Below are 10,763 nucleotides of genomic sequence, written 5' to 3' on the forward strand. Positions count from 1 at the left end.
TGTAGATTGATTTCCGAAGCGGAACAGAAGAAACTAAAGGAGCTGGCATGCTGCTACAGCTTGGATTTACCATGCTGGAGTTTAGAGATCCTCTGCACGCTCTGGCTGCTGCAAGACGCTGCTCATCTTCTCTCCTGGACCTCTGGTACCCGCTCAGTAAAAAGCAACACAGTTCCGTTATAGATTACACTCCTTCGTTTAGGCATAGCTTGAACTTTACCAGAGTTTCCAGTGAGCTTGCCACAGGACACGAGCAGCCGCACGCTAATTCAATAAACTCCTTTTTGAATATATCACTGTCTGTCTCGCCTGAATTCTGGGTCCTATGTTCTGAGCATTCTGACACAAATACTTAAATCTAACAGTCTTTTTTTATTTCTGGTGTTTCCTCTAGGAAGTAATTCATGTTTTCACATCTATAGGAACGATAAGTAAAAATATAATTGAAGAAAGACATAAAGAATAAAGAAAGACATGCATTTACATAGAGAACAGGAAAATCCTAGAATGGCCTGGGATTTAAACTCAGGAAGTTGTTGCTGTGAGGCAAAAGCCCAGATAACTCCATAGCTGGACCACAACTACGAATCCATGACTCCTTTTGCAATAGTCTGACCTCGGTCATGACTGCAAATCTAATTTTGAAAGTTCAGACATGTCAATATTAGTGAACAAACACAGATAAATGAATTGAGGGATCTTGGCCGCTTGGCTTTTGTTCATTGTATTCTGTGGAATTTCAGCTTCCATGGTGACATCTAGAAATGTTGTGTTTGTGTTTGCACGAAACGATATGTGTCAAGAGATGGATAAGATATATTGGTCTTCTGAATGCCCTCGGCCAGTATGGAAAGTGGGGACATTTCTGTTTGATAATCCAGAAAATCTAAGTCAGAAGTATTAAAGAATTTTCAGCAACAACTTGAAGACCAAAAGGAATGTTCTTTATTTTTTTTCTCCAAAAGTTAGGTTGGAAATTAGATAGTAAGTTAGCTGAGAATGTTAGAAATGGGCTGTGAACTGCAGTCATCACTGTGGATGGGCATGGGGTATCCTCCAGATGCTTCAAATACAGGAAAGAAGAGTTAACATACATCACAATGCGCTGTGATAGATTATATAGCTTCAGAGAACTGGGGATTTCCTCTTCTCAGAGAAGAGGCCAGAAGGTCGAACTAGTGGTTGACATAAAAGAAAGAGTGAATTTGTGTGTCTCTCAGTATTTATGTCTTTGTTTTAACTCCTGCACTTTACCAATTGTTTGATGTCTGTTTAATGATGCTTTCTTAAAAATGTGAAAATAAGTTGTTCATCCATCAGTCCATACAAGTAAAAAGAAAACTAAACAGAGTGAAATAAGTGTGGAGCTGTAAACTAATGACAGAACCATAACATATGTTAACCCTTTCTAAAACACTCTTGTTATGTGTCTTTTGCTTTTAGAAGAAATTCCTTTAGTTTGAGGTTAAGAATAGCAACAAAAGCGAGCTCTAGATTAGATCTTTTTTCTTTTTAATATACAGTAAAAAAAAAAAAAAAACTCACAAAAACACAGAGGAGAAACCTAAAGAGCTATATATGAACAATAAAAACGCACACAGTCAGACTGTGTGGGAGGACATTACCCAGAAAAGGTCCTTCTGGCTTCACATTTAGAAAGACTGGGGCACAGTCCTCAGGCTCAGTTAGCAAACCATATACATGTGTGGGGACAAATGAGCAAATATCTTCTGCCAGATTCTCCATCCTAAGCCAAGACGGAGCTGCTCGTGCTGGAGGCCTCTGCAATGACTAAACCGAGTGGGCTTCCTGAGTCGACGTGATGGCGATGGAGCTGACCCGTGTGTTTCAGCTGTTTGTTTGTTCTCTCAGCTGCAGGATGACAGCGGTCAGGCCTCTCTGTTGGAGTGGTCATGGTGGTGTCTGGGTAAAAGCCGATGGGGGCTTGGGGCTGACAGGAGTCTAGTCCCTGGGTCTGGAGAGGCTGAGCCCCAGACAGAGCCTGGAGGACCTCGGGGAGGCACGTGCTCGGCTGACTCCTGCACTTACCCACTCCTTCTTTTTCCTGGCGTTCATCACTGGCTCCCACCGCAACACATGTTATAGGATATAAGTGAGTTCTTATAATACATTTGGGAATATTTATTTTTTTTCCTCCATTTTGCAAACCACTGCTCCTCATTGCCATATGCAATTTCTATCCAATGGGCACCAAAACTTACTCTGGTTTTGCTCTTCCCTCTTCTTGATTAAGAACATTTCATGCTAATAAATAAAAAAATATTATTTTCACCAAGAATATAAGTGAAATTAAAAAGTATATTATTAACATAAAAAATGGCATAATGGCCCGGTGATGTTTTAAAAAGTCCGATAGATGGCAGGCACATACAGTGCAAAACCACAGAGCTAGAGAGCTTTAACAATGATTCCTGAGTAACTGTAACCAGCCTGTGTTACAGGGGAACTCACAAGTCATTTTTTCACCTGAGACAAAAACCAAAACACCCTTTCATTAACGCAGGGGTTTTTCTTTGCAATTCTTAACCTCCTTAAACAAAAGCAGATCAGTTTTACAGAAATTCTCCATGGAGCATGAATTCTGACTTCAGCCTGACAGTGTTTTAAATCGGACTCAGACAAAGTGAGATGTTTATGTGGCTGCTGCAGACGAACCAGCGGGGACTGGATCCGATATAGCTTGATTAATGAGGGCTCCACCACTATATATTTCATTGTCCTCCTTGTATTATAAAAGTCAGATTATTTTATTCTTAAATCATTAACTTCTAAAGACATGCAGTGAGGTAGACAGGCCATTCATTAGAAAAGTGTCCCAACTGTGACCCAAACAAAAACACAAAATACACAAGTGTGCCCCATCATTACTCACAGATTTAGAATGCAACAATTTCATAACCACTATTAAACCCAAACAGTGGCCAAAGTACACCAAGGATCAATCACATCAGGGAATATAGACTGAGGCTGCTCTCATGAAAATTCATTGTGGAGTCTCTCTGTTGTTACAAGCAGCTCAGAAACACACTATGACGTCTGGCTGCTTAAATGACAGCCACGGACAGAAAAGAAGTCTGACCAACTCTAACCACAGTATGATGGCCACCTAAAATAGTCTCCACCTAATGGACATCTTTCTTCATAGACCTGATGACACTGGTTGAACACTTTGCTATGAGGCGTATCAGTGGAAAATGTATTTTCTAAGATTGTATTCCAATCAACTAAAATACTACATTTTCAATCAACATTCAAAAGTAATTTTATTCATGTGTGAATCCAAATTAGCCACTTATGCTTTGAAATAAGTCTGCTATAGTGGAATTCTGTCCAAAATATTAGCTAAATGGTAGTCTAATTCCTAATGAGTTATGCCTCAACAAAAAAAGGAAGAAATATGCTCTACTAAAGGCATTTTTTTGTAGTTTTATCACATTGAGAAGTTTTAAATTATGCACTGTGGCTTGACACTACATCTTTGATGATGGGAGAATTTAGACAAAGTACGATTTTGATTTTGGTTTCATCTTCCCAGCATCTACAACTCATAGAAAGTACACATACAGTCTTAAAGGGGAACCCCGTTTTATTTTTACATTGGCCCATTGATTTTTTTTATTACATCATGTTCTACTCACCCATATTAGTTTAATGTCATTTGGAGCTGTTCCGAAGATATTTTGTTAGATTATATCGAACTAAACTGTTCATGATGTATTCTTTATGGTACGCCAGCATTCATAACATGTAGGCGAATTACTGTCCCCTGGTTATATTTTTTATATCTATATATTTTTTTTTAAAAAGCAGTGTGTTTGACGTCATCTGCTCGCACCGGCTACCATTCATTCATCCTGTCCGCTGAACTGCTGCTAGTTTTTCCTCACATGCCTGGAAGATGTCTAGTGCTACTACCACAGATGATCTCGCTCTCAAAATGGAATTGAACAATTCAGATTAGCTCGCCGAATAATAATAACGGGTAAGGCGTAGCTGCCTGTGGCTGCCTGTTTCAACTCCAGTCTGGCACGCGGATGACGTCATACATAAACTTGTCTTGATTCAGGTACACATGTGTAGCTTTTAAAAAGCCACATTGGTTCCGTGACAGCATATCCTATTGATATGATGGTTCTTTACATCAATCATGTAGCACTGACTTGTGCAATGAGCATAAAGCAGATGTTTCAGGATATAAGACAAGCGTAAAGCAAAAACTGGAGTAAAGCAAGATGAAGTCTCTGAAAGCCTCTGAGTCATTGATCTCAAGACCCTCTGGTTCATTTCTGAGGTTGGGTTTGTTCTCTCTTCCCTCACCCTCCTTCCTTTATTGTCCTTTGTTGTGGTCACTGGGACAATCGGTTACAGCCCCATGGAATGGAAACCACTCATTCAGAGCTCTGCAACAGCAAACTATTAAACAGAGGATCCAGTTACTTTGTCTGGGAGGGAAGTCATCTTTAAAGCAAATTTTTGTGTGTAACTCCCACAAATGAGAAACATTATTGGGCGCATTGTCCACCAGGTTAACTCACTCATCTATTGACTATCTATTGACAAGTAAAATATTTCTTTTTTCATGATGCAGAATGGATGTGGTTTTATTTCCACATCTATCAAAGACAAATTCAGCAGTGACGGTGACATGGATAAACAACATTCCCCTGCAGAAACTTAATACATCTCATTCCTACGAATTAGCCTCTCTGTGTGTCTTGCCTGGGCAACAATGGTGATTTCTGTTTAAGTTTTGTGGGTTCCAAGCCTAGACCCCGTCTCCCAGTCGGAGCGACAGAAATGGAGGGTGGTGGTCACCGTGGATGCTTTGTTTTCCACAGTACTGTCTCATTGCAGTCCGGCCCATAAGGGACCATCTGCCATCTCAATTAATAGCCCTGTTTGTGCTTCACATTTTGTTTGTGCTCTTAGAGGATTTTTATAATAAAACTCAGACTTTCTGGTATTTCACGAAATCCATGGTGATGACATCGTCCCTTGGATTTTTTTTGCAGCTTGTGGCTGTTTCCCGGAGAAAAGGCAGCTTGCAGAAACTGCTGCAGCTGTTTTCTGGTGTGGCTATGTGATGAAATGACTCTTGCCGATGTTCAGCCTATACCACAATTAAGAGCAGACCCACTCAGTACTGGGGGAATACACAAGATGAAGGAGCAACTTCTGCCATTTCTTTTGAGACAGGACAATGGGAAGAAAGTATTTCACCCCGGAAAGTGTCATGTTAATACCAGACTCTATTGTTTTATCATTAAAGTATCTTATTCAATAATGGAGGAAAATGCAAATATAATTTCTTTGTCTGTTTGTTTAGAAAGGACTTATGGTCCAAACCCTCCATGTTATCCAAAATATTGACTACTGAAGATTAGTGGGAGTAATAGAGCAAATCATTTTCTAATAATCACACTTCGAGCTATACATTTTCAGTTCAGAGAGGGTTTGCTTTTATTTATTAATCTTTTCAGAAAAATATTTTCTGCTTAAAATGATTTCAATGATAGCTTTTGAACAAATTTAATGGACTCTACAACAAGCTAATCTCTATTTGGTGAAAGCTAGTATCATTAAATACATTCAATAGTATTTCAAATATATTAACATAGAAGAAAGTATATAGTATGGAGTTCTTCCGAATCATTGATTAATAAAATGTGTTATAGACATATTAAAAAAAAAATCATCCCCATGACTTTGTGTGATGGGAATCTTATAGTGGAAGAACTAAGTCACTTACGTTACCACACACTGAGACTTAGCTAATTTTTACAAAACCTTTTTCCCACATTTGCATTTGCAGCAGTCTCAACTGCGTTTTAACAAAAGGCAAAAAGCAAATTTCAAGGAATTATAAGTCTCAAGAGCAAGACGGCGTCTTAAAAAATGGATCACAATTTTGTTTTTCCCTGCTTAGAACTGTGATCTAAGTAGACAGAACTGCAAGAAGAAGGTCACAGAATTAAGCCCTGAGAAGTTGTTTAGAGGCTACAGGCTAGGATATAGACTTAGACTTCAACTAAACGTTATCAACACCTTTGGATTACTGCTTCAGGGAAATTCTGGTTAATTACTGTGCCAACACATACAGTGGACATCAATGAAATGACTACCACCATCCCCACCAGAAAAGTGAGATACTTCCCCATTAACAAACCCTGGATCACCATTGAGCTGAATTCTCTCCATCTGACAATATACTGTACTTCTTCCATCAGAGGCCCATTTCACATAGCAAGTTTAACAAACAAATTCTAAACTCTGAATTGATCTAGCCTAAGGTTGGAAACTCTGGGTTTGTGGTTTCACTACAGCTGCTGTGAGTTAGCTTTACAACCCTGAGTAGGTCCACTCCGAGTTCAGCTTGTGCATAAGCTATTATCAGTGTACTGTAGCACCAGTTTAACGAGTCAACATGACAACAGGCAACAAGACGTGTCTATGGAGAGTTAGAAAAAAAAGTACTGGAGCATGTATTTAAAAGACCTGTGACATAAACTAAGGTTGAGTAAACTCTCTTTGGTCATTTCTCAAATCACAAGAATGTGAGTAGGAACACTTGTTATCGCCATGTACGTTCTTGACAAGAACACAGGAAAGTAAGGACCCGGGGAGAACGGCAGCAAGCAGAATAAATCTGGGTCAACTGGAAAAGAAGTGTTCTCATGACATCGGACCAGCGGTTAGCCTCTGGTTGCCACTGGTCCTTTCAACATTGGAACTTTTTTTTAAATGACTATTAATTGGGCATTGGGTCCAAAACAAACATGTAAAAATTGCTTTCTCCCCATACAGTGGGGGAAATAAGTATTTGACCCTTGCAGATTTTCCAGGTTTGCCCACTTACAAAGAATGCAACGATCTATAATTTTAATCATATGTACATTCGAACAGAATCCCAAAGAAAATTCCAAAAATTCTCATCATATGAATTTATAAAAATTGATAACCATCTGATGAGGAAAAACAAGTATATGACCTCCTAGCAAAGAGCAAGTGTTCTGGCTCCTACAAGCCAGTTAGCCTTTCTTTAAGACACAGCCCCAGTCCCAACCAATTATCTACATCAAATACAACTGCCTCACCTCGTTACAAGTATAAAAGACACCTGTCAACACCCAAACAACCAGCATCCAAAATCACCACCATGGACAAGACCAAAGAGCTTTCTACGGACATCAGGGACAAAATTGTTGATCTGCACAAGGCTGGGATGGGCTACAAGAGAATCAGAAAGCAACTTGGAGAGAAAGGATCAACTGTCGGTGCAGTTATCAGAAAATGGAAGAAGCACCACACCACCGCCAGCCTCCCTCAGTCTGGGCCTCCACACAAGATCTCGCCTCGTGGGGTGGGGTCCCTAATCATGTGAATAGTGAGGAATCATCCAAAAACCACAAGGGGGAACAACTGCATCAACTGATCAACTGAAGGCAGCTGGGACCACAGTTACAAAAGAAACGGTTGGTAACACACTACGCCGACATGGATTGAAATAGTGCAGTGCACGCAAGGTCCCCCTGCTCAAGAAGAAACATGTGCAGGCCCGCATGAAGTTTGCCATTCACCACCTGGACGACTCAGAAGAGGCCTGAAAGAAGGTGATCTGGTCAGATGAGACCTTTTTGGCCTCAACTCAACTCGTCGTGTTTGGAGGGCAAAGAACACCTAGTATAACCCAAAGAACACCATCCCCACTGTCAAGCATGGTGGTGGCAACATCATGCTTTGGGGGTGCTTTTCAGCCAAGGGGACGGGACAACTCAATTGTATTGAGGGGAGGATGGACGGGGCCACGTATCATGGAATTCTGGACAAACATCTCCTTCCGTCAGTGAGAGAGCTGAAGATGGGTAGAGGATGGGTGTTTCAGTAAGACAACGACCCTAAGCACACAGCCAAGGCAACAAAAGAGTGGCTGAAGAAGAAGCACATCAAGGTTGTCTAGCCAGTCACCAGACCTAAATCCAATTGAAAATGTCTGGAGGGAGCTTAAAATTCGAGTTGCCAGGCGACAATCTCGGAACCTGAATGATTTGGAGGCTGTCTGCAGGGAGGAGTGGGCCAACATCCCTGCTGAAATGTGCACAAACCTTATCACCAACTATAAAAAACGTTTGACATCTGTGCTGGCCAATAATGGCTTTTCTAAAAAAAATATTAACATGCTGTTTGTCCAGGGGGTCAAATACTTGTTTTTCCTCATCAGATGATTATCAATTTTAATACATTCATATGATGTGATTTTTTGGAATTTTCTTTGGGATTCTGTCTTTGACTGTTAGAATGTACATGATTGTTGCATTATTTGTAAGTGGGCAAACCTGCAAAATTAAGAAGGGGTCAAATACTTATTTCCCGCACTGTAGCTTTCAGAATCCCAAAAGCTCAGTTTAGTCATACTTGAAACACATTCTCTTGAGAAATCTTGGTTTCCTCCCTCTCCAACTACACAGCCCCCCTTCAATACAAAGAAACAAACAAGCAAACAAACAACCCAGCTTACAATGAAAAATGACCATCAGCTTATGTCATAGACTTGATTGGCACAATCTGCATTTTAAGCACACTGTTGCCCTGCTGAAAATCTGTCATAATGTTGGCAGTGATGGCTGGATTTGGCTCTTTTCTCCTATCTTCTTTGCTCCACTCAGCGCACATTGTCACTCATCAGATTCACCTGTTCCTGCTTTCTTTATAGGCCTCCTGTTTCCAGCCATCGGTGCAAGAGTGTAATAGTTATCTAGCTATCTGTGAGTTACTGATTACCTAATCCTGACTAGTTTCCATCTCTGGACTCCTGAGTTTCGGTTGCCTCTGTTCTGCTCTCTTACCTAATCTGTTTTGGACTGTTACCTTGATTTTGCCTGTTAACAAGCTTGGACCTTTCTTCTGACCCCAGCTTGGATATCACTTCAATGCCTCTTCAGATTTCTAATCTTCTGGCCTGGAAACCTGTTCCTGCTTCGACTCTGCCTTCCTATGCGTGATCTGGCTTATGCTTGACACTGCTCTGCTTCTCTCCTAAAACTCCGGGAGCGGGATCCGACACAAGCTACAGAGAAACAATTACTTGAGACTTTACTCTGTCTTCTGGGCATAGACTGAACTTTACCAGGTTAGTGACTCACACACCCATTGATGTTTTCCGTCTGCTTAAATTCTCGGTCCTATGTTCTGAGCTTCTGACAAAATTATTCCTTTGGGCATACAGTATTCTACAATCTGTTTACATGTTGATTTTTTTTCTAAGGGTATTTTTTCCTCCAAGGATGTTTTTTTTTTTTCCTATTCCAAAGGTTCTGTAAGTGCCGTTGAATTCTTTTTAAAATTAATCATTCATAATTTATGTTTTTGTTTAGGAAAAAACTTTAAATTAGTAAATTCATGTTATAAGATAAAACACGGGTTAATTTTAAATTCTTAATTCCAATTTTTGTTCTTTTCTGAGCTGTTATGTTTAGCCAGGAACCAGTGTTCATACTTGTGTACCACTACGTTAAAATTAATAGATGCTACACTATGAAGCTAGATTGCAAAGCCTGATACAAGCGTGTAAAGAACCTCTCTTTATGACAAGCGGCTAATGAGGTATCATTTGTTTTAACCCTTTAAAGCCCGATCCAAGAGTAAAACAAAACAGAAAATTACTTTTTTTTTGGTTTGAAGTCCTTATTTGGCCTTTTAACAAACTATGTAAAAAGAAAAAAATGAAATACATTTTTGATATTAATAAATTATTACTATGCGATAAGTCAAGATTATTTTTTGTGAAGTCTTCTGGCCTCTGTTATCAGGTATATCTGATTGTGTACAATAGGATTTTGAGCAAAGTTTTTACCATTAAATTATGCAAAAGGTGTCAGACGCAAAACATTTCAGAAACCGTATGTATCAAATATGATACATTTGGCATTACAGGGTTAATGATATATTTGTTTATACAGTACTTATGCAGCACAGCATCTTGCTCTTATTTGTACTTGTACACTCTTTGTTTGAGCTGATATATATATTTGTGTCTGTACAGGTCTCACGGCATAAAAGTATGAACGTCATAAAGAACGTAAATGGAGTTTCATGTTGAACGACTTGAGAGAAAAGACAAAATAAATGCCAGTTAAAGAGAAACCGATCCGTGTCTGTCCTGATGAGAGCTGCAGGTTCTTTATATTTTTTAAGGATGTCTTCTAAGGTTATTTTATTTGTTCTTCATAGCCTGGGGTGGCCAAATTTTTAAAAGGGTTTCATAATGGCAATAAAGATTTTTTATGGGGTGGTTTATTCTTGAACTGCTAAGAGGTCTTGGGATCAAAACCAAGCGACAGTTCATCTTAAAATCAACTGGACCCAAATTGTCTTCACCACCCTCAAAAAACAAAGATGACTGAACAGGATATGCAGACAGCAAAGAGAAAGATGATGGAACCAGGGAGTATATTGTATTAGACTGAGACTTAGACAACATTATTGTCATCTTGTAGAGTGTATACAAAACAAACTTTTGCTTATCCAGCTGCTAAGCAGCAGCCTAGCAGTGAAAAAGAACATTTCCATTTAATAAAATGCAGCAGTGATCAAAAGTAAACATTGGGAGAAAAACATGGTGTAAAAGGCATTAATGTGGAAGTTCAGAGCAGTCCAAAAATAAACAAATTTACATTGTGCAAAAATGCAGTAGAAAGACTTAGACTTAGACATGTCACCTCAAGGAACTTTACAACTCAATCAGA

The sequence above is a fragment of the Cyprinodon variegatus genome, unplaced genomic scaffold, assembly GCF_000732505.1.
Source record: "Cyprinodon variegatus isolate N-32 unplaced genomic scaffold, C_variegatus-1.0 Scaffold459, whole genome shotgun sequence".
Classification (NCBI taxonomy): Eukaryota; Metazoa; Chordata; class Actinopteri; order Cyprinodontiformes; family Cyprinodontidae; genus Cyprinodon; species Cyprinodon variegatus.